Here is a 25,355-nt window from a genome sequence, read left to right as displayed (position 1 = left end):
GTCCAGTAATCCTCCCTCTTACGCCCTGTTCTGACTAGCCCACAGTCTGGGTACTGATGAATCCTAAGTAAGTTGTGTTGGTGGGACAGAAGCTGTCATCCTATCCTGGTCTAACCTGTGCTGTGTACTCAGGTACTTTAGGAACTACAGTCTTAGGCCAAGTGCAGACCAATCACAACAGGGATGTTGACCACATGGCATAGAAGCTGAACTCCACTGAAGGAACCTGTTGGTTTAAAAAGGTGTATGATCTTAGGGCTAAATATTCCCCTCTGTTCGGGGTTATGGTGAAGAGACCAGGAAGCACAGAAGGAGGGCAGCAGAGGCTACACTAAGTGCTTGTGCTTCACAACAGAGGTATCACAGCATGGGAGTGGTTGCTGGTGAGAGGCATCCGGGACGAGTTGTAGGGGAAGTGGCGGCCCAGTGGCCTAACCACTAGATGGCACTACCCGTAAGCCCAGCCCCTGTCACACATCCGCAGAACCTTTTTGCAGGGCACCGCAGGAGTATTAATTCTCTGTGACCAAATGTGCCCTGGGATGGGACAGCATGGGCTGCTAATCACATTCCTCAGAAAACTTTTAAACCATGCAAAAAAACGTTTTTTCAAACATGAGAGTAAAATCATTCAGAGAAGCAGGTAAAATAAATGCTTTAAAATCAATCCCCTTGCTCAATCAGACTCTCCTGAAAGCTTTGACCTGTTTTCCTCTTTTCCTTCTGACATTTAAGAAAGTCAGAGCCAGTTAATCGTAGCATCTTGTTGTCAGCTAGAGAAGAGATCTGAGGGTGGAATTACAGCCAATTCATGAAGATGCCAGCCTACATGTTTGTATTTGTGTGTGCATAAATAAGGTGATCTTAAGATTAAGAGGTACTTATTGTAAAGTAAGGGTAAAAATCCTCCCCAAGGTGTGGTCGTTTCTGCAGGGTCTTGGAAGAATGAGGCCAGATTTTTAGTACTGATGTTCGTTAGGTGGAGTTCAGGGGCAGTCCTGTGCAAGGACTGTATTTAAAACACTGTGACACGGAGTGTTTTGTCCAAAGGGAAAGTGCAAATGGGAGAGCCTGGGCCAGACTGGCCCACTGTGGGGAGCATTTCATTATAAGTCCTGCCTGGCAAACCAGTAGCTGTGCTCTGGAGGTGGAAGAGGTGAGGAAAACTGATATGGGAAGAGGAGGAGAGGGAGCCAGTGAGAGTGGGGGAGATGACTGGGCCCTTCACCACCCAGAGGACTTTCTGGCTTAAATACTGAATAGTCACTGCACATGGCCAGCTTGCAGGTGGAGTATAAAAACTGATTTCATGCCTGAGATAGTCTTGCATCTGCCACCACTTGAATCTTCGATTTTTTTCCCCCCCACAGTCACTGATATGTGCTGTTGGACTTCATGACGTTTTAATTTCCTTAGTGTATGTGCTTTTCATTTTTAAATAAATAATCCTCATGTGGCTGGGGAGAGAAAGGAGCCTGGCAGAAGGTTACTTCTGTCCTCTCCGTCCTTCGCTAGGTCTTCTGGAAGGGGACTCCTATTCCCTCTGAAAGGCCACAGGCGGGCATCAGTCTCCTGCAGGAGGTTCACAGAAGTGGGGCACCACCTGGTACATACCTAAAAGGACAAGTGAAATGATCACTCTCCCCATCCCCACAGAAGTTAAGAGGATCCTTGTGGGACCCCTGCATGAGTCTTAAATGTTTGTGAACCACTATCTTTCACCTAAGTTTTATAGGAGGAAGGGCAATCTTTTGGTTAAGGCACTGGACTGGGACTCAGGCTGCTCTCAGTGGCACTCAGAGCTTGTTTGCACAAAGAAGCTAGTAATGTAAGCTAAGATGTTCTAGTTATTGTGCACTAACTTTCTATGTAAACACTCTTACTACCCACTACCCCTTTGTGTACTGCATTTTTAGTGCACAGGAAGAATGTCAACATGGGGAGTCAGTGTGGAATAGCTAGCATGCTTTAAATTCACAACCTTGCTTACTATGCATTAACTTCCCGGTGTAGACAAGCCTTGAGATATCACAGTGATGGAGGCCATATAAATATCTATGTAATATGTTTATTTGTAGAGTATTTGATAGCAGCCTTCAACTACCTAAAGGGGGGTTCCAAAGAGGATGGAGCTTGGCTGTTCTCAGTGGTGGCAGATGACAGAACAAGGAGCAATGGTCTCAAGTGGCAGTGGGAGAGGTCTAGGTTGGATATTAGGAAACACTATTTCACTAGGAGGTGGTGAAGCGCTGGAATGGGTTGCCTAGAGAGGTGGTGGAATCTCCATTCTTAGAGGTTTTTAAGGCCCAACTTGACAAAGCCTTGGCTAAGATGATTAGTTGGGGTTGGTCCTCCTTTGAGCAGGGCGTTGGACTAGATGACCTGCTGAGGTCTCCTCCAACTCTAATCTTCTATGTTTATTCAACCACTAGATGTCTCTGTGTGCTGTAGAGAGTTCCAGACAATAGGTAGTCTCTGGGTTAACAAAGGGGACAAAGTTGGAACTCAAGTTGTGTGGAAGCCTGTTTGTAGTTTTGAAAAGACAGATATCCATACATCATGACAACCTACAAAGATGGGAGGAGGCATAGCCTTCCTACCACCTATGGGAGCAGCAAGGATACTAGACTTTCTTTCTTTCTTTCATTCATTCTTTTGTTCTTTTTCTTTCTTTCTTTCTTTCTCCCCACCCTCCTCCTCCTCCAGCCCCCCCCCCCCCCAATATGTCTCTGAGGCTTGCAAGGGGGAGGTTTTGTAGGTCTCCTGAGACTTGTGTGGAGAGCCATTGTCAATTGAACCTGCAAAATTGTAGATAAAAATTCACCTTGCTGGAGGCAATGATGTTCAGACGGGTTCTTATTTAAATCCAAGCCCTTCTCCTTACCTGCCTTGCTTATCTGTCAGCTCATGGAAAACATTTCAGCTGCCAAAACACCTTTTTTAGGGGAAAAAAAAAAGTACAAAAATTCTTGAATGAAAACATGAAGGTTCTAGCTGCCCTTCTTTCTCAGCCCATATCCTACAGCAGTTATTGTTTTATTCCCAGACCCTACAGAGTTCTACACTCTTAAAGGTGGAGGTGGAGTTTCCAGTGTGACCCTGGAACTCAGAAGTACATCCCCAATCCATGTTAGACACATTCTGTGCCATGCTGGTTGAAAAAGACAAGCAATGTCTTTCAACTTTAAGAACAAAATCTAGGAATAAATGCGTATTGCACAGTCTCCAAAGCATTAGGTGTAAATGTCCTGTAATAATACTGAATCTTCACCATTTAGTCATTAGTGAATATTGTATTTTCTGTCAGTAAACACAATTTAAGCCCTTAGCAGTTAAGCTTCTTAGGATTCATAGCTGATGAGGGAGCAATTAGGACCGGGTTTTAATGAATACACACAAACTCAGGTGTTCCTGCCAGGAAGAAAGGCTAAGCTGAAGCTGTTTTTTTGTTTTAATTTGGAATATTATTCAGAGAGATAAATGAGGATAAAATACAATTAAACAGGAGCCCTTAACTTTTGGACTAATTATATTAATCTTTTCCCCCCATTATCTCTGTTTATCATCTGACTGTCAAACACACACTATAGCTTAAATTTTGCCCTTTGTTACCTCTGCAAATGCACTGAAGCTAGTGGGGCTGCAGGTGTATAACTTAGGGCAAAATTCTGCCCTCAATGTCTCTAGGTATTTCATGCATGTACTTAGTAAATTCACTGATCAGCTGTAATAGCTAGAAATCACACACAGCAAACTTGGCTGATTTATTAGCTCTGACATCCAGCAGGTACCCCTTGGACAGTGTATTTGTTGCAAGTTAGAAAGTAAACTAGCGTTAGCTTTTGCAGGTTTAATCTCCAGTGGAATTAGAAAAGAAAACACATATGCAAGTATCAACTTTCCAGGTGACTATCATAGCTCTTCAGTGCTCCATCTTGGTTATTTGGCACCCTAATTCTATTCTATTTAGGTTCATGTACAACACTCATCATCATGTCATCTGAGTCTATCTCCATCGCCTATTGTGACCTGTTTCTGTGGGAGTATTTTTGGCATTGATATGGCAGAAACCCACCACTCAGTTCATACAGAGAGGAGAGTATTGAAGAAAAAAATATTATACAAGTTTTAAATCTGCTATTTAGTATAAAAACATAAGAATGGCCATACTGGGTATGACCAAAGGTTCATCCAGCCCAGTATCCTGTCTGCTGACAGTGACCAATGCCAGATGTCCCAGAGGGAGTGAACCTAACAGGTAAAGATCAAATGATCTCTCTCCTGCCATCCATCACCATCCTCTGACAAACATAGGCTAGGGACACCATTCCTTACCCAACCTGGCTAATAGCCATTAATGGGCTTAACCTACATGAACTGAATGATTATTGAAACAACACAGCACTCATGCTGAGGTTAGGAAAATGAGAACAAGGATGCAAGGCTAGCTCTGAACATAGATATCTGCCAAAGTGCTACCCAGGTGCAATGCCAACATGCCATCTTGTGAACTGGGACTGTGATGGGGAGAGGGGAATGGAATGAGGAAGGAGCTAGTGACCATTCTGTGTCCATAAAGTAGTAAAGTCATGTTCATCATACACACTAGTTCTGAATGTACTAGAGATGATTGAGCAGGTGTGTGCATCAGTATCTATGACAGTGCATAGGTGTTGCCACAACAAAGGAGTTGTACTGGTGTCAAGAAAAAATAGATTTGGGCCATGCTGTAGCAATGGATGGGGTTGAGGCAGGACTAGTTTAAGACTCTATCTAAGCACTTCTGTGGCATTTCTCTCTGTGGCTGAAGCCTTTGGAGTCACAGAAATGGACCTATTCCTTCTCTAGTTCTATGTATCTTTTAATTTGTTTAATGAACATCTGACTTGAAATTTTTAGGCAGGTGATCTGCTGAAGCAAATAGAGGATTCTTCTGTGCTCCCTGCAGGCAGAGACAAGAGCCATGGCAGAAGCAGCCTGGGCCTTTCTGGAGAGACTAGCCCTTCTGCCAGAGTTCTTCAGTATTTCTGCTTGCAGGCTGCGCTGCTTTGCTTTTCATGGCCTCTTACTTTCCTCACCCAGCTTTCAGTATTTCCAAGCAGTACATAAGTATCTTTCCTCTCCATCCTCTTCCCTTTTTTTGGCACTGTTGTATTTGCATGTAACCTGCTAATTATCTCAGGTTAACAATCTCTTTCTCTTCCAGGTAATGACATGCTGTTTCTCACCAGCCTCAGCTGAGCTGTAGTTCTATTACAATAATTTGTAATATTTCCTTTGTTAGAGAAACATTTTTGTCTGTGTTCTCCTGTAAGATTTGATAATTAGAGTAAGGGATTCAATAATTACTACAGCAAAGGGCTTGTGGGTCTATCTCAGTAGGAGCTATGCTTTCTGTTGGGTTGGATGCAAGCCCATGTGGGTGTGTTTTGATGAAAACAAAGAAGTATTTTCTTCAGCTTCATAAGGCAAAAGCCTCCACCAAAGGGGTGGTGGTGGTGGTGGTGCGAAAGAGAAGTGCTATGTAATTGGTGGGAAGGCAGCAATTTTGATGAGCAGCATTTCATTCCTGCCGTGTTTATAAAACCCATTGAGATTCTATGTGGATGAAGAGTGCTATATAAATGCAAATTTCATTCATTTCTCTCATTCCATCAGTTCAGGCACAGGTGAATTGCAGTTCATGTACTTGTGAGTAATACAGACACTTAGAGGATGAATGTGTATTGCAGTGCATATAATTGGTGCACTGTGTGTGTGTGATGAAAATGTTAGGCTCTGCGCCTCCTGATCTGATCCAGGAAATGTCTTCCTTTCCCTGCAGTTCATCTGTGCCTTGGTTAGGTCTGGGGACTACATGGCATTCAACAAAGCAGAGGTGTTGGCACACCCCTATCTGGGGGAGGGTTTGTTGAGTTCTGTGCTAGAATGCAGATTTCTAATCTACAGGCAGAGGGGTTTCCCTTCTAACTATAGAGGGGAACTTCACGCTGCCTTCGCCAGGAAAGGAAATGGAATGTCTAACTGTATGGGGCATAAAATGGGTTGAGGGATTAAGATAAGGGGGAGAGTGTTAGAGATGGGAAATGATTTTCCCGTTCTGCAATAGCTTTTGAGACTTAATTTTTTTTTTCTCCTGAATGGTGATGAAAAGTCAAGCCTGGACACTTTTGCCAATTTATAATCTGCAATTTGTTTAGATCAGGTCAATCAAAACATTTTTGTTTTGATTTCAGCCTTTTTTTTTAAAATCACTTTTTAAACACAAATTAACTCTAATTTCAAAATAAAATTGCTTTGAACAGAGACGTTTTGACAACTTTGTGACTTTTTTTCAAAATGTTTTTGTATCAGGTGATTTATTGATGCTGACTCTTTCCTGGAAACAGTTTTGGTATAAATTAATTGGCATTTTCTGGGGTGTAGGAGGAAGAGGAAACATTTAGTTGGAAAATTCCTGACCAGTTCTAAGGCATGTTGCCTAAACATACATGTATATGCTGCTGCCGTTGCTGCTATTACATACGTTGGGCCAGATTCTGTTACCCTTATTCACATAATGAATAGTATCATAGCTTCAAAACAGTCTTTGATGGGGGTCTATCAGGCTTTCTTTTGCCCCTGCCTGGGCATTGCACCCTGATCCTCCCTGCTCAAGGAAAATCCATTCAGAGTGACTGAAATGAGATGATCTTCCAGAGGCCTAGAAGGGCCAGGAGGAAATACTGACCAATCAAGAACCAGCAGGCCAGTTAAGAAGGCTTATCAGATGTTGTTCAGGGGCAGAGGTAGGTTAGATTGGGATGGGTGAGGAGCAGTGACTCAGGGCTAGTTCAGAGCCTTGCTCTAAGCGCTTGCCTTTGAAGGAGAGGAGGCAGCCAAATCCTGAGTTGCTATTTTGTTACTTGATTGTTTAGAGACTGACATCATGCTCATGGTACAGTCTGCTCTGTCCGGAGGAGAGGGTCAAACCTTACAGATGAAGGTGGGGAGTATCTGTAGTACCACACATAGTCCTGAAGGGGGCCCTACAGAGTGTGCGGGGCTCCCACCCAATTCCATTGAAATTAGCAAGGCTACTTGTGGAGTAAGGAGGTTACCCAACCTGAGTAAAGCTATCAGACTCTTCCCACCGCCTGTAAAACCTGTTGCCTCCACAAACCCTGCTATTGATGTGGCTGCACTTCCTTGGACAGTGAGTTATGGACAGCTCTCCTGATTTCTGTATGCATAGGTGAGCACCAAATGCTGGTTTCAAGGTGCCACAGTCTGTCTCATAGTGGGGGTATTATCTTCCTACTCAAGGTTGGGGGGATTGTTTTATATAACGGGTATACAGCATGTCATGTCATGTGAAAGCTAACGTGATGCTACCTTACAGAGCGTTGTCTAGTGGTTAAAGCACATGGCCCGCATCAGTGATTTGTTCTCAGTTTTGCTACTGATTTTTCTGTGTGATCTTGGGTAAGTCACATCTCTCTGTGCCTCAGTTTCCCTACCTGTAAAAAGGAGATGATGACTCCTAATTTGCAAGGAGTCATGAGGTTTAATTAAGATGTACTACAGTGCTTTTGAGCAACTTAGATTGTGGGCCTATGGAAGTGACAGATATTATTAGTAATTATACACTGACAGCTGAAGAACTAAAAAGAAGTCTTTAAGTCCTTGACCAACCGAAGTAAACTGGCGCTTTTGTTTAATAATACTTAGCACTTACAGTGTTTTTCATCTTCAAATCATTTTACAAACATTTACTAAGTATCCCTACATCCAAGAATCTGTCTGCCAATTTCTCCTCGCACTCTATAGCTTCTCTCTCTCTTTCTACCTTCCTGCATCCTTATCCTTTTGACACTCCATTAGTTCCTTCTGGAACTCTTATCTGCTGATTCATTTTATCTACCTGCAATCCCATCTGCCCATCTCAGGCTCTTGGTCTCTTTGCTCGCAATAGGTTGGTCTACGCCCCAGACTCCTGGGGCTGTGTGTTTGCCCTCTGGAGGTGGAAGGACCTTGAAAGGAGAAAGCAGGGTGGCTAGAACAATTTGTATAGTGGGGGTGCTGAAAGCTATTGAACCGAATTGTAAACCCTGAATATGATGGACCACTTCAAGCTGGGGATGCGGCAACACCCTCAGCACCCCTAGTTCCAGCAACTATGGGAGAAAGAGAGCCCATTTATGTCTTAGCATGATTAAAAATGTTACACTTCATGAAAAGGTCTACTTTAATTCAAGGTCAAAAGAGGATACCTTTTATCAATGGGCTGTATTTTATTCACACAGAAACCATTGTCCACTTCAGACGTTCTTTGAAGAAGCACTGAAAACCGTTACACATCATGGTAAGACACACATACAAAATTCAGTTGAAATTATTTCTATTCCTTCATTTTCCTGGGTGGTGGTGGGTGTTTGGAACTTAACTAGTAACAATAGTGGTTGAATCCTTTCAGGCAGGGTAAGCTCTGGAGAACATTGATATTCTGCAGGTCCCCAAGTGGAAGCATGATATTCTGTTCCAGGCCAGTGTAGACAGCCATCTGTGTATGCTAACGAGAGATTTAGGCATGTAGTGACCAACCAGCACATTTCAGAATGGAGAGGGCTCATGAGTTACAAATGCAGTCCTAATAAGTAATCAGACTGGAAATAAGGCATAGATTTTTAATGGGGATCGTAACTAATCATGGGAACAAATTTACCAGGGACCCTTTTGGATTTTCCATCACTGTCAACTTTTAAATCAAGATTGGATGTTTTTCTAAAAGCTCTGGTGAAGTTCTATAGCCTGTGTTTTACATGGGGTCACACTAGATGATCACAGTGGTCTCTTTTGGCTTTGGAATCTGAATTGCTTGGTCAATGGTTGGCATTTGATCTGCACCAGCTATGCTGGAAAGATTGGTGCAATGCTGTCACTCCTCCGATAGGTGAAGTTGTTATCCTCTTCCTAAGGTGACCACTTTTGTGGCAACATCTAGGGCAGGGGAATACTCCAGTGTTCTGGTTGCCTTCTCCAATCTGCTCTACCTAGGTTAGAACTGCTCTGCCTGCAGCTACAGACCAAATGAACTGAGCCCTGCCTTTTGTTTCCCCCTTTTCTATGGTTCAGGCAACCATAGAGAAGATGCGAGTGAACGAGTGAAGGGCCACCAAATGCCCAGCCCCTACCTCCCTCAACCCCACCCCGTGAGGAGCCAGAGCTGGGGTTTTGTCATTACTAAAGTTGGCTGTTGACTTATGTGGTGCAATAAATGGAAAGCAGCTGAAAAAGACTGGGCCTGCCAGAGGAAAGAGAACCTGTCTGGGGATCAGGGGATAGAGAGAGAAGCTGAAGAAAGGGAAAGATGGAGTTGGAAAGGAAAGGAAGAATAGAGAAGAAGAGATGGATAAACTCCAGCTAAATAACGTGGACCAAGATAGTGCTCTTGGTTACACTGGTGCAAATTTAGAGTAACTCAATCAAAAACCCACTGCTGTGGATTCACACCAATGCTTCTGGGCTCGATCCAAAGCCCACTGAAGTCAACTGACAGCTTACATTGACGTGACTGGGTTTTGGGTTAGGCCTGTTGAGAGCCATAGTTGCCCATGAAACTTTCTGGGATTTACCCCAACCAAACATTTCAAGATACTGCCACTGCCTGTTGGAGGTAATTGTTGGCCTCTATTGCTGGAATTCTGAAGACTTAAAAATAACACCTAGGTTGATGAAATTGAGAATGAATATTTTTAACTTTCATTTTAAATTCAGAGGATTGCACAAGGTCCCTATGAAAGAATAGGTGCTGAAAGAATACCATATCCTTCTTTTGATTCGTGTGTAGCCATGGAGAGAAGTAACTACTTGTTCCATGCAATTTGTCTTAAATTAATTTCTATCATATGTATCTCAATTTGTATATGAAACTGCCCTTTATCTGAAATTCGCTGCACTTCAAACTAGCTCTCCCACCTCACAAAGGGGAGGTAAATCCAAGTGATTTATTTTTTACATACAATGTCTACCAAGGTCACAGGGGGTTTGGGAAGATAAATCCATTAATGTGTGAGTGGCTCAGGTTCTATGGTGGGTGAGGGCCATAGCAAATCCTACAAATAAACAAAGCTATGCAGAAATCTCAGAGGTGACTGATTAATTTGATACTCACAGACTATGCACTGGAGTTCTTGCATCTTCTAGATCCAATTAGTAATTTAGAGATTGGACAGGATCCAACCTCTTCATGGATTTTTAAGGCCAGAAGGGATCATTCTACTTAAATTTGCCTCAGTGTGGAGGGAGAGACTCGGTGGTCTCTTGCAGTCTCTCTTCAAACCCAATATTTCTATTATTCCGATAATCCAGTCTAACTCGTCTGCATGACACAGACCTTGGATTTCATGCAGTGATTCCTGCGTCATGCTCTAGAACTTGTGTTTGAGCTAGATCAGGGTTTCTCAGACTGGGGTTGCCGCTTGTGTAGGGAAAGCCCCTGGCAGGCCGGGCCAGTTTGTTCACCTGCCCTGTCCGCAGGTCCGGCCGATCGCAGCTCCAACTGGCTGCGGATAGCTGCTCCGGGCCAATGGGAGCTGCTGGAAGCGGCAGCCAGTATGTCCCTCAGCCCATGCCACTTCCAGCAGCTCCCATTGTCCCGGAGCAGCGATCCACAGCCAGTGGGAGCCGTGATCGAATCAGTCCGCCAGGGGCTTTCCCTACACAAGCGGCGACCCCAGTATGAGAAACCCTGAACTAGATCACCTCTTTTTGAAAGACAGCTAGTCTTAATTTTAAAGAGTCCAAGTGATGGAGAATCCCCCACATCCATTGAGCTATTATTCCACTGGCTAGTAATTACCTTCCCAGTTTGATGGGGGAAAAATCACCATATATCTAGTTTGAATATGTCAAACCTCAACTTGCCATTAGATTTTGTTATGCCTCTAATGCCCCAGTCAGCTGAGACAATCAATGGGCTTTACTGTATGTTCTGAAAGTCAGCAAATCCGTAACTCCTTTCAGACCAAGGTGGGTAGCAGGCGTGTAACTCGCTGAAAACTACATGCCACCAGCTTTTTCCTTTTCTCTTGCCCTTCATTTAAACTAGGAAGCTGTCAATGTGTGCATCCCAAACCTCAAATGGTTTTTATTTCAAGATCATCACCTTAAAGTTCTCCTGGAAATCAGATAGGAGCTGGTGTAGATCAGAGCACTGTTAAAACTTTTTCCTGCGTAACATGCTGTTTTAAAGGAGGTAGCTGCATTCCAATTGCAGTTTCTGCAGTGTCTTAAGGCACAGCCTGTGGTAGGGGCCGGGCATTGCAACAATCCAGTGCTGGGGTGAGAAAGGCACAGGTAACTGGAAAGCCACATTGGCAGCTGCTGCTGCTACCTGCATATCTAGGAGCAGTTGAAGATGTAGTGTCCTCTGCCTGTTTGGGCACTATTCCAAGTTAAGTGGTGTCATGGCAATTCAAGTGCAGGTGCATTTGAAATTACAACTCCAGTATCCACAGTAGAGTGAGCAATTTTATTTGTCTCTATGTACGTTGGGCTAAATCTCGTTCCCATTGAAGTCAAAGGGATTTTTGCCAGTGACTTCAATAGCAGCAGAATTGGGCCCTATGGTGCTAATGAGTAACAGCACTGTAGGTAGGATTCTGCTATATAAACACACTAATATATGCATTGTTCAAATACCCTCCCCCTGCAAATCAAATAAATTACTGTGCTTGGTAAAATCCTGCAAGCATCCCTGGGCCAGCAAGAGAAACTGGACTGTATTTCTCAATTTGTTGCAAGATTCCTGGTATTTGTGTGCAGAAGAAACACAGACTATCATGGCATCCTTCACCCTGGAGGGCAGTTTACTGAATGTTTAATGGTTGGTAAACTGACAGTTTTTTTCCACAGTGTGAGTCTGATGTGATTTGAAATTCACAAAATTGTTGATTACAAATCAGGGCCAGGGAAAGGTCAGCTAGAGTCCCAGATGGCTCAAAATCTTCCTCTCTGCTCCAGTGCTTTGAAATAGGCATGAAGCAAAAGTCAATTGTCTATTTTAATCAAATCCCACCTGAATATGTGGTGTGCTACACAGAGTTCTAGAAGATGATGAGAAAGCCTCACAATGGAAATTCTTCAGGACCTAACATACCACTGCATAAGAAAAAACCACTGATCACTACAATGGAATGAAGCAACATGGTGGTGAATAAGGAATGGGTTTGTCAGGGATAAGTTTATTCATAGCCATAGCCATCTACTCTATTACTGTACGCTGCACTATAACCAGCCATAAATTCAGGATGACATCCATTCATTGGGTGCAGGTCAGTGGAACGCCATCCACAACCTTGTGCGCTCAGAACTGGGATCTGGGTGGGTTTCAAATATTCTGGTGTGGAGGGTTTGTGGGTAGGCAGAGGCCAACAACTCCAGGGACCACCACACAGGGAGGCATAGAGAGGCTGTAGAAAGTATTCCAGACTAGGGCCTGGAATGGCACCTGAGGAGGGACTATGGAGCTGGCTTTACATGTGGGTTGGTCAGGAAGGGTGGATCTTGGATTCTGTCCTCTCCCCTATCTGTCCTCTCTTCCCTCCAAGTTCCCTGCACAAAATCTCTTTCTGTTCTGGGGTTGTAAATTTCACTTGCTATTCATTAATGATACAACTACACTCCTGCCAGCCTGTATATGGAAGGCAGGCGAAACGTTAACCCCTCAGAAGGCTGTGTTACTCTTCATTATTCTGTAAAAAGTGACAAAGAGTCCTGTGACACCTTATGGACTAACAGACATACTGAAGCATAAGCTTTTGGTGGGTGAATACCCACTTCGTCGGATGAGTGGCTATTCACCCACAAAAGCTTCTGCTCCAATATGTCTGTTAGTCTATATGGCGCCACAGGAGTATTTGTCGCTTTTTACAGATCCAGGCCATGTCTACATCTAAAATTTTGCAGCGCTGGTTGTTACAGCTGTATTAGTACAGCTGTATAGGGCCAGCGCTGCAGAGTGGCCACACTTACAGCAACCAGCGCTGCAAGTGGTGTTAGATGTGGCCACACTGCAGCGCTGTTGGGCGGCTTCAAGGGGGGTTCCGGGACGAGAGAGCAAACCGGGAAAGGAAACCAGCTTCCCCGCGGTTTGCTCTCTCGGTCCCGGAGCCAGCCAGCAAACCGCAGGGAAGGAGACCTGCTTGCTCGGGGTTCCGGGACCGAGAGAGCAAACCGGGAACGCCGCGGTTTGCTCTCTCGGTCCCGGAGCCACCCAGCAAACCGCAGGGAAGGAGACCTGCTTGCTCGGGGTTCCGGGACCGAGAGAGCAAACCGGGAACGCCGCGGTTTGCTCTCTCGGTCCCGGAGCCACCCAGCAAACCGCAGGGAAGGAGACCTGCTTGCTCGGGGTTCCGGGACCGAGAGAGCAAACCGGGAACGCCGCGGTTTGCTCTCTCGGTCCCGGAGCCACCCAGCAAACCGCAGGGAAGGAGACCTGCTTGCTCGGGGTTCCGGGACCGAGAGAGCAAACCGCGGCGAAGCTGGTTTCCTTTCCCGGTTTGCTCTCTCGGTCCCGGAACCCCGAGCAAGCAGGTCTCCTTCCCTGCGGTTTGCTGGCTGGCTCCGGGACCGAGAGAGCAAACCGCGGCGTTCCCGGTTTGCTCTCTCGGTCCCGGAACCCCGAGCAAGCAGGTCTCCTTCCCTGCGGTTTGCTGGGTGGCTCCGGGAACGCGAGAGCAAACCGCGGCGAAGCTGGTCTCCTTTCCCGGTTTGCTCTCTCGGTCCCGGAACCCCGAGCAAGCAGGTCTCCTTCCCTGCGGTTTGCTGGGTGGCTCCGGGACCGAGAGAGCAAACCGGGAAAGGAAACCAGCTTGATTACCAGAGGCTTCCTCCTTCCACGGAGGTCAAGAAAAGCGCTGTTAACTGTCTACATTGGATTACCAGCGCTGGATCACCAGCGCTGGATCCTCTACACCCGAGACAAAACGGGAGTACGGCCAGCGCTGCAAACAGGGAGTTGCAGCGCTGGTGGTGCCCTGCAGATGTGTACACCTTCAAAGTTGCAGCGCTGTAACTCCCTCACCAGCGCTGCAACTTTCTGATGTAGACAAGCCCCCAGACTAACACGGCTACCCCTCTGATACTTCATTATTCTGCTGTCTCTCAACAACACAGATCCTATCACTCTTCTTACTGCATTTGCCATACATGGGAATTAGGTGCTAGGTGTGAAAGTAGAATGAGTTATATTGTGAAAATAGAAAGGATTAAAGAAATGCTGTCTGTACCTTTAAGCAAATTGTTGCAATGCTGCAATCCAGGTGTCAGGAATACAGACATTAATATAGAACAATTGCACCGTTTAAGGGCAATTGGTGAAGTATTAGCCTTAGATCAATAAGAGTTAGTAAGGAAGTAGGATATGCATGCTGTGTCCCAGGTGAATTTTACTGTTTTGCTTTCTTTGTCCCTTTGTCTAATTCCCGCTCTTTTATCTGTATAAATAAGACTGTTTGGGTCTTGCATGGCCACTCACATTATTTGAGTGTTATTGGCAGAGTGCTATGCTAATAAAACAGAGTGGTCTGACAAATTGTGAGTCCTGATTCTAACTTTGACATAGGGAAATGATATACAGGACCTTGAGGAGATATGTGCAGTGAGTTGTGGTGGCATCTATTTGTCTGTCACCAGAGCAGCCTTTTGGAGTTGCAGGATGTGACCCAAATGGGCTGAAACCCAAGACTCCTCAGCCCTCCATTGAAATGAGAATCCTGTTCATTGCCATGTAGTTTAATTTAAAAAGAAAAATCAATGCACTTGCTCTGAGTCTAGTCCCTATGGATTTGAGCTGCTGAAAATTTAGCTCACGGCTGCAAATCAGATCGGAGATTCATTAGACTACTTGTTTTAGTGTAGTGATCCAGGGTTGGAAAGAGAGAGATCCCAGCAATTCACCTCTTTGTTCCATCTGTAGCTCTTCATGGTGTGGCAGTGCAGGAGAAAAAGGGGCAAACTGTATTTCTATGGAGTTCTTCAAACCCCCGGTGTGTCTCCCCATCTTGGCTTTTTATAAATAGCTATCACACCTAGAATCATAAATCTGGCTCACTGAACCTCAAAGGAATTGGTTTTCTATTTATCTGTAAAAATGCCTCTAAAATGATCAAACTCATTATTACCCTTTTTAAAAAAAAAATAAAAAGCTTTGTTGGCGGCTATGTCTGGCCACTAAAATACCAACTAGCCCCAGAAAGGAAGTAGGACACTAAGTCCATTTGGTTTCGCCTGCAGTAGCATTATACCATGTGCTGACATGCACACTTACTGAAAACTGAGCTCCTCGGTCCTCTGTACAACTGTGCTGTCTCTGAGGCCAAATTCTCTAGTGGTTTAAATGGGTGCAGTTCCACTGATGTCCATGGTGTTTCATCCCTTTACTCTAGCAGAGATTTTGGTCCAAGATGCCGACTTATATACAGTCTTTTTTTTCTGTGTCTATACAGCACCTAGCACAATGGGGTCCTGATCCATGACTGAGGCTCCACGGTGCTATGATAATACAAATATTCCTGAAGTGTTTTCAGGTATGCTTATCTATGTACAAACTGCCATACCTGTCCTGTAGACCTCTCATTATCACTTACCTCTGTGTGGCCTTCTTTAACGAATTAAAAAAAATTCTTGAAGTTGGTTGAGTTCTTCTTAAATTAGCTTCACTTGCGGGCAGCTTGTTTCTCCTATGACTTCTGTGCCTTACTGAAGGTTTTCTGATGTGTGCAGAAGCTGCTATATCTTAACTGAATAGCTCTGTATATGTGGCCATAAGAATTGGTCTATAGAGGAATGACAATATATTTTAGTTACCTATTATGGGGTGATATAACGCCCATTTCTGTGACTTTTGTGGGCTTGCTTGAATTTCCACTAGTCAGGGCTTTCTCCTTTCTTTTTCATGCATATGTGAGAAAATAACTTGTACGTCCAACAGCTGTTAACTTTTTTAATAAAAAAAGCAAGTAGCGAAAATAACTTTCGTATGGTTTAGGTACTCAATAGTGCAGTGCAAAATACAATTTTGCCTTTAGATGATTGCCAATGATGATTCTATATTTTCTTCCAGATCATTGATAAAAGTGTTAAATAACGGAGGGCTAAGAACAATCCTTGTGTGACTGCACTGGAAAAATGCCCACGCAATGACATTTCTCCATTTATAATTACATTTTGAGACCTATCATTTAGCCAGTTTTTAATCCATTTATTGTGTGCCATGTTAGTAAAAATGTTGTGCATTACCAAATCCATTTGTCCCAATTCAACAGAGTTCAACTGAAACTTCATGAGCAAGTTGGAGAGTGATGTCTACCCAGCAAAGCTGTGAAACAGAAAGTCAGTTTATAAGGATTATGGCATGATTCGGCAAAATAGCTTTAGTACACGCTTAAATACCACCAATGTCAGTGGGAACTTGGACATTTATCTCAAGTTATGTGCTTAAGTACTTTGGAGAATAGGGATGGACATAAATAGGTTCTGTACTTAAGTGCTTTGCTGAATCAGGCCTGTATCCTCCAAATGAACTGTCACTGGCTGAAAATACCTTGAGGGCATAACACCTGCGCATCTACAAAGAGCTCGCAACAGCCTTCAAAGAATTATTGATTTCTTGTTTTCCAAGTTAAAAATCCACACTGTTGGTCTGTTTAGTAGGGCAAGGGAGCTATTCAGAGCCATCTCTCTCTCTCTCATGTTTATCACTAGGCTTAGAAGGATTAGATTATTGGTAAATGTCAATTTCACTATTCACAAAAACAGACCAAAAAAAACCCCCAAAATCATTCAGTCCATGATAGAAATTTACAGTCGGGTAAAGTAAGAAACATGCTGCTTGGAAACTTACCGGATTTTGATTTAATGATATTTACATTGAATATTTTGACATGTGATGTTGACAATTTGTGTCCTAACAGTTATAAAGCTTACCTTCAAGAATCTCAATGGCTAGGGTTATTAACTAATTGTAAATTCTGCCAAGCCTACTTATAGCAAAAATGTCTTAAAGTACTAGAGGGGTAGCCGTGTTAGTCTGGATCTGTAAAAGCAGCAAAGAGTCCTGTGGCACCTTAAGGACTAACAGACGTATTGGAGCATGAGCTTTCGTGGGTGAATCCCTCCTTCGTCGGTTTGCCTTAGTTCCTGCACTACTTGTTATGGCAAAAGTTACCCCTATACCAGTGCTTAATTTGTGCCAGGGCTTGCCAGAGCTGCGCCCTAGTACCTCTAGGCTTGGCAGTTCATAACCCTGGCATCAGTTGTGAATGTAAAACTATTGCTTGAGCCCTGGCACCTCTTTCATTACAAATTAAGCATTGCCCTACATGCAAAGCTAAAAACATTATTACTGTGGTAGCCAGAAAAACTAAACTGCATTCAGATTGGGAGAGGGAAGTAGAGAGCTATAAAGGGGGCAAACATGAAGCCTGACCCGAACCACCCTTCCTGTGGTTAGTTGTGGAATGATGAATAAAGTGAATGAGGGTTTGCAGGATCAGTTCCCGATGTGTCTGACATTATTGCTTCATACTGTAGCCTGAGTATCACACAGGGTCCAACCCTGTACCCATTGACTTCAGGGGAGTAGGAGCAGGCAGTAATATGTACTGAATCATTCAGAACAGTGGTGCCTAACACCTTCTGTAGAGACGGGAAAATACCAGTTTAGTTGTCTTGGGGCCAGGGTAGAAATTTAGGAGTAGATACTCCCCTTGCTTCATAGGGTGCTCCCTCTGAAGTCAAGAGAGGTGTGCTCAGAGATGCTGAGGAGAATATGGCCTTTATGTAGTAACAAACTTTTACTGGCTAATCCTGCACCCATTGAAGTCAATAGCAAAGTCTATTGATGCACCGGTGCGGGACTGAGCCCTTAGGTTTGCACAGTGCTTAGCACTATGAAGGCCTGGCCCAAGTTGGAGTCTCTCAAGGCTGTTGTAATATAAATGGTTGCAGGGCCAGCTCCAGGCACCAGTGCAGGAAGCAGTTGCTTGGGGCGGCCAATGGAAAGGGGTGGCATGTCTGGGTCTTCGGTGACAATTCAGGGATGGGTTCCTCAGTCCCCCTCTTCCTCTTAGAGCTGCCACCGAAGTGCCGCTGAAGAGGAAGAGGGGGAGCACCGAAGTGCCGTCTTTATCTTTTTTTTTTTTCTGTTGTTGCTTCGTCGCTTGGGGCGGCAAAAAAGCTGGAGCCTGCCCTGAATGGTTGTCATCATTATTTATTAAGTAAATTATCATTGCATTCAGTGTAACTTCATTGGAAAATATGCTCATGCTTAAGGCCGCTGCTGTGTTCCTAACCTTTATTTCTTTTCCTTCCTCATCCTACTTTCTGTGTCTCTTTTCCCTGTCTTTATGTCCCTTCTACTTTATTCTTTCTGCATATCCTGCCCTGCACGAAATCCTTATTCTCAACCCCATCCCACCACTAAAACAAGAAATGAGCTACTTGAAATATCATCATTAACAATCATTGAACCTTGGAGTTAACACCCCAATTACATGACTGTGGCCAGGGAAGTTTGAACCTCTCAGAATCATTGTCTCGGGCTTCCTGCATTGTCTCAGGCAGGCTGCACTGAATCAGCTGCTCTTGGGTCACATTGAATGGTTTTTGCATTCCTGAGGACTGAGCTTGATATGTTTATGGCGGAGATGGTATGATGAGGTTATCTACAATGGCATATGAACCATCTGTGGCTAGCAAATATCTCCAATGGCTGGAGATGCAAGACTAGGTGGGAAGGGTTGTGAGTTACTACAGAAAATTCTTTCCCAAGTGTCTGGCTGCTGGGTCTTGTCGACATGCTCAGGGTCTAACTGATGGCCATATGTGGGGGTGGGAAGGAATTTTCTATCGGATCAGATTGGCAGAGACCCTGGGCTTACCTTCCTCTGCAGCATGGAGATGGAGTCACTTGCCGGTTTGAATTGGAGTAAATGGTGGAGTCTCTGTAACTTGAAGTCTTTTTAAATCAAGATTTGAGGACTTCAGTAACTCAGCCAGAGGTTAGGGGTCCATTACAGGGGAGAGCAGGTGAGGTTCTGTGGCCTGTGATGTGCAGGAAGTCAGACTAGATGATCTTGATGATCCTTTCTGATTTTAAAGTCTCTGAGTCTATAATAGTGAGTCTTAATTATTCTACACCTTGAATTCTGCTTCTCAGTCAGTTGGCAACTATTAATTTTGCCAGCTATTAATAGATGGTTAACTATTAATTTTGTGTTAGAAACTGTATTCAAATATCACCCCTAAAGAGTCCCTCTGATAGCCTGAGAGAGAGCTGCAGTACTGATAGCTGAGCCTGAGGCTTTCCTGGGGGTACGGAAGCACAGGAAACAGAAAGAGCAGCTTCATTTTGTACAGATGTGTTAGCAAAGTACTAGCAACAGAGAACTGTCACTCAGCAGACTTGTTTTGCCATTTAATATCATCCTGAGCTAACAGCACCCGTCTTAGTGGTCACTGCAAGTTACATGTATGGAAAGGCAGGGGATTGATGTGTGTCACTTCAGACTTGCACAAGTCAGGACTGACCTCATAATTCAGCAGGGAACAAAAGGCATGAGTGGGCTGGAATCACCCTTAAACACAAGCAATGTAAATGGCCACTTGAGGTCTGGGTCCCATACAAGCTCTGAAACGTCCCTGCTTAGCAGGTGAGGCTACAGCGGAAGGCAGTTTATGGCTTGATTCTTTCCCTGCCACTTCTGAGCTACAGCTGGGAGAACCCGGGGTGGGCTTTGGAAAAGTAGAGAATGAGTGAAGATGACGCTCTCTAGGACTGTGGCTACTGCACAGGCTGAAGTTAGTCAAAAAACCTTTGTTGTTGTTTGAGGTGTTTTTTAATGGGATATTTCAAAATGAAACAATTTACTTCCATTTTGATCCAAATTGAAAACTTTCCCATTGGAGTACATTGGAATTGAAATCTCCAGTTCAGTTTTCAAAAACTGGAACAAACTGGAAAATGCAATTTGTAACTAAACAACAATTTTCAGTTTTGTTTTGGGGAAAAAAGCTGCAGGGAAAAAAATTAACTGAAAGCAACATTTTCTCACCAAAATGTTTGTTCTTTGCCAAACTCTAATTTTTGACCAAAACATGTTCTGGTAAAAAAAAAACTTCAATTGATTCCATGATTGTGTATATAGAGGGTAACATTTCTAGACTTGCAACAAATGTAATGTGTAGTGTAAGAAGAGGCAGTGTGGACCATTTTAAAATGCCTGTTCTGTGACTGAACAGTGCTGTGACCTGTGTGTTGTACTTGGTTAAAGAAAAGTAGGAGGTTCTAGCCTACCAATGCAATAGCACAGATTAGTGACTTTCACTGAAATTGCAACAAAAGTACTTGCTTGAAAATGAACTCATAGACTTGAAGGTCAGAAGGAACCATTATGATCATCTAGTCTGACCTCCTGCACAAGGCAGGCCACAGAATCTCACCCACCCACTCCTGTATCAAACCCATGTCTGAGCCATTGAAGTCCTCAAATCATGGTTCAAAGACGTCAAGGTGCAGAGAATCCTCCAGCAAGTACCCATGACCCACGCTGCAGAGGAAGGCGAAAACCCCCCAGGGACTTCTGCCAATCTGCCCTGGAGGAAAATTCCTTCCCAACGATCAGCTAAACCCTGAGCATGTGGGCAAGACTCACCAGCCAGAGGAGGTTGTGATAGTCAACGCAGGAAGTGGTTAGGGTATACACAAGTGTCTTAGGCAATGCCTACACAGTGCACATGACAGCAGCACAGCTGTGCAGCTAGAGCCATGCTGCTGCAAGACACGCAGTGTCGCTCTCTCCCGCTGACAAAATAAAACCAGCCCCAACGAGGGGTGGTAGCTTTGTGGGCCGGAGAGCGTCTCCCACTGACAAAGCACAGTCCACACCAGTGCCTTTCATCAGTAAACCCTTTGTCGGTCAGGGGTGTGGTTTTTTTTCACACCCCTGGCTGACAAAAGTCCCACTGAGGAAAGTGCAGTGCAGACATAGCCTTAGTTGTGAGGAGTTCCAATCCTGAGCTCCACTGACTCATGCTTCCAGGATCGGGGCTGGAACAGTTTCCAGAACTAATGAAAAGCTAAATAGATTTATATAAAACATTTAATATTTCTTATATTAACTTGCAGAAAACATGAGAAATGATCTGATAACGGTAGTCCCTTTTGCCACTGGCATAAAATTTTTAGAAATGATTTGCTATACGTACACAACTGCTCTGCTGCTCACATGAAATGCAAGGAAGCACAAAATGGATCTTCACCTCTGTGTGCCTGTTACCCCTCCCCATTATTTGAGCATCTGGACCCCAAGCTCTTCAGAGCAGGTACTGTCTCTTACAATGTGTAAACACTGTACCTAGCATAGTAGGGTCCTTATCTCAAGTGTGGTTTCTGGGCACTACCCTACTACAAAGTTTTTTGTTTTTGTTTTTTAATTAAATACCTACATAGTGAAATACTTTAGAGAGGCCACTGCAAAGATTCTAATGGGAGAAAAACATAATTAATGCTACTTTTATTACTGTTGTATGTTCCTGTAAAGTGATTTTTTTCCCTTGTATTCTAGACCTCTGTTTAACACAGCAGTCACCAGATCATAGGAGCAATTTTAAACCATTCGTGCAGTGGTCGTTTACATGTCTAGCAGATGCAGTTCTTTGTGTACAGAGCCTAGCACAGTGGAGTCCCTGGTCCATGACTGGGGCTCATAGATGTCACTGCAATACAAATAATGATGTAGTTACATCCTGCCATGTAGCATAACATAAAAATATGGCTACGTGCATGAGAATTAATGCACACAATTAATTGAGGCCCCAGGCTTAGCTAATTTCTCAAGGCCTTAACTGAAAAAATAAAACTTTTAATATGAGTGTCATTGGATTCAACAAGGTGGGAAATGTACATTCAGTCATGATGTAGTCTTGGCTAACTAGTGCCGTAGCCAAATGCTGATAGGCCTGATGGGGAAAAGTCAAGCTATTATTGTTGTTACAAATGTTGTAATGTTGCAGCAAAACAGAACACATTCTGATGATAAATTTTATGTAGTTTTATCACTCTTCACAAGTCTGATGAACCTGTGATAATGTTTAATGAATTCCCTTCACTTTTGATTCAGCTGGGCAATGTGGAACCTTAGCAGGGAAGGTAGACGAACAAGTTTGGTCCTTGCATTCAATCCACATCACAGTCTGGACACAACTAACTCAAACTTAAATCTCATGGTAACAAACTCCTGCCTCAAATGAGCAGGCTAAATAAATGCCACTTCTGGTCTATGGGTTTATTCTGCAACAGTCTCTCCAGCAATCTATGGGGTTCTTCATTCCTACTGAGTCATTACTGACTTGTCATTTTCAGTAGCAATGTTTTAAGTTTCTTCTTTCCACAGTAGCATATCAGAGAGAGCACCCCACTTGCTTCTGGCTTTATCTCTTGGCTTTCAACATCCTGGTCTGTCCATGTGTTTTCAAACTGTCCCCAGACCTGAAGGAACCTATGGTCAGCTTCTCCTCCTACATGACTTTGTGGCACAAAGGGTATCTCTTCTACTAGACTAAATGGCCAGCCATGTTGCTAATACAAACCTAAAATTATTGACCTGACTATTGATGCATGCCATAAGAAGCACACAAGATCAACTGTATTTTAGTACTGAGAGTGGTTAGTGGGCTGCTCGGTAATGAGCACACCCAACCGCATAGAGAAGAGAGGGGAAATGCTTATCTGTGGAAGCCAACTGTATTATCTACTGTTTCTGTCACTGAGAAGAGGGGAAACCATGCCTAATGCAGCCATTGTGCTTGCTGCTATTTCTGCCCATGCCTCCATTTTTCAGAGACTAACCCAAGCCTGTATGGGGAATGCTTTGGTGTGTCCCACTAACACTGGAAGGATGAGATTGGTCAGGAATAGACTTTGTGGGATTCTGGAGTTGTTATTCCTGTGGGGTAGACCATTTCCCTTGGAAAGCCAAGGTATGCCAGGAAATGGCACGAGAATGAATGAGTGAGTAGCATACACAGATCACTAATGGAGCTGTTGAAATTCTGCAAGCGTCAGAGATGTCACAGTGACAGCCCCTTTTACCCTGCAGGAAGAGCATTCTGCATCCTGTGGCCAAGCTCCTTGGCTTCTTTGGCAAACTGGAAATTCAGTGGCAGCTTTAAGTCAGTTGTCAGACTGAGTGACCCATTTTCAGATGTAATTCAATAAAACACCCTTTCAGTACACAATCCTCATATGTTTCATAGGCTGCCCCAATCTATTCTCAATGTGCTGCAGATTTGGACAATGCCGATTCGGAACAATGCCTAAACTGCTGGACTGGGGGAAGCTGGGACTTTAGCAGCTGAGTAGGGAGCAGATGGGGGTTTTGGCACCTACTTGGGAAGGTGAGGGAGACCGTTTGGCAGCCAGGAAGCGGTTGAGGCCTTTGGCCTGAGGTAGAGACGGGGTTAGAGGAGTGTAACAGCTTTGCTCAGGGATGTGGATTTTTCGCACGCCATGAGTGACTTGGTTGTACTGACGTAATCCCTTAGTGTGGACCAGGCTTCAGGTTCTGCAGCACAATTCTGTGTAAAGAGGTGAGTTCTGCAATAAACTTCCCAACTATGGAAAACAGAAGGGTTTTCGTTTGTCTTGCTCACCGAGATACATTACTTAACACGATAATGATGCTAAAAAGTAAAGATGAGCCATACACCTAAGTTAACATTCTTGAACTCCCAACATTGAATATCAACTGATGGACAGCCAGAATAAACTGCATATAGTTGCTTTTTAATGGAGCAACAGTGGCCATTTGGGCTAATCATAGAAGAGTATTGTCTTTTCAAAATTATGTCTACTAATCTAGTCATTTTTATGATATAGGGTTAACAGAATTAATCTGACATCATCTCTACTCTGAGTTTGAGTCTCTGCTAAAGAGAGAGAGCCAAAGTAAATGCAGCTTGTATCTCTGATATTCCTTTATATAAAGCGACTCTTACTCATGTTAACATGAAAAATGGCAATCTAGCAATTTTACACTGGATTTCTGGCCCTAGTTGATCTGAACCAATAACACAATTTCAGAACAGCATTCAGAGTAAATTGAATATGATAATCAGTTCCTCAACTGGAGAACACCCATTCCTGCACTAGACAGCAGAAGGCGGATGGGAGGAGGGTTTTCTTGGTTGACTTAAGGTTAAGCCTGTGATTGTGCCAATTTATGTTTCTCTTGTAGTGATGATATGTTCCCTTCTGCAATCTTATTTCACTGTTGCATCAGTGTATGTCATGAATGAACATTAAGTCAAATCAAACACGTAGTGAGGCTTTTGGGAATATCCCAGGATTAATGAAGTGAGGAACAATACAGAGCACACATTTGCTGGCTAGTATATTCTGGAATAAACTCTCTTGTAGGCTTCAGCACAAATAAAAAATGACTAATGTCTCATTTTGTTCTTGACCCTTGTGTGTCTTCTTTTAAAAAATTGCAGAAGGTGCATGTTCTGTTTAAGTCTTATTTGTATTACATTTGCATGTGGAGGCCTCAGATGAGATCAGGGCCCCATTGTCTTAGGCACTGTATGTACACATAGTGTGAGACAGGCCCTGCCCAGAATTGCTTGTAATTCTAAATAAATAAAGGTTGGGCAAAGAAACAGAATGCAGGGAATAGAATGCAGGTTGCTTGAGTCCAGGTCCAGTGTCTTAGCCCCTGGACCACACTCTTTTTTCTGGAAGTTCTATTCCTGGCTCTGCTATGGACACAGTGTATTATGAGATTTGTTCTCTCTGCCAGTGTGCCAGGTCTCCTTGCTCCCACTCTAGTGCCCAATCCATTAGACTATGTTGCATCCCAAGTTAATCAGTAGTGCATGTTACTAGCTGGGCATGTAAGAGTCTTCCTGAACACAGGTTAAGGGTGAACAAGATGAAAGCCTGTCAGTGTTTCATTAAAATAATGGACTAGAATCTGTAGAGAAGTCTCCATGTGAGGGGAGATCCTTAAATATTGGGAAAGCAGGACGCATGTAAAATAAAAAAAATTAACCCAATACAAATTACAAGCAGATGACTAAATCTGTAAACACAAGTTACATTTTTCTTCTAAGTATATCTGACTAGACTAGCCAAATACCTTGATTTTCCTGGCACAGTTCTGAAATCACTGCAGTGTGTGACCCACGTTGCAGGGCTCACTCTAGCTCAGTTCAAAATTATCACTGGATGGGCTGTGATTCATAATAAGCGTTAACATGGTTTTGTTTTCATTTATGCCGCTGGCCACTTTGCTGGCCACTGACAGACCAGA

The 25,355-nt window shown here is 43.8% G+C and overlaps 1 long non-coding RNA gene across 4 annotated transcripts in view; it reads right to left on the bottom strand.

Moving 5' to 3' along the window:
- LOC115658043 overlaps nt 1–25,355 on the bottom strand; it is a 68,239-nt gene that overhangs the window by 18,029 nt on the left and 24,855 nt on the right. The window contains exon 3 of one of the 4 annotated variants that reach the window (XR_004002132.1): nt 15,630–15,818. The exons of 2 other annotated variants lie outside the window; for them this stretch is intronic. This is a non-coding gene — a long non-coding RNA (uncharacterized LOC115658043). Of the gene's footprint in view, nt 1–2,884; nt 2,936–15,629; nt 15,819–25,355 lie in introns of all 4 variants that reach the window. One more of the 4 variants, XR_004002134.1, reaches the window with a different exon arrangement.

The sequence above is a fragment of the Gopherus evgoodei genome, chromosome 9 (genome assembly GCF_007399415.2).
Source record: "Gopherus evgoodei ecotype Sinaloan lineage chromosome 9, rGopEvg1_v1.p, whole genome shotgun sequence".
Lineage (NCBI taxonomy): Eukaryota > Metazoa > Chordata > Testudines > Testudinidae > Gopherus > Gopherus evgoodei.
This window is presented reverse-complemented; position numbering and strand designations above follow the sequence as displayed.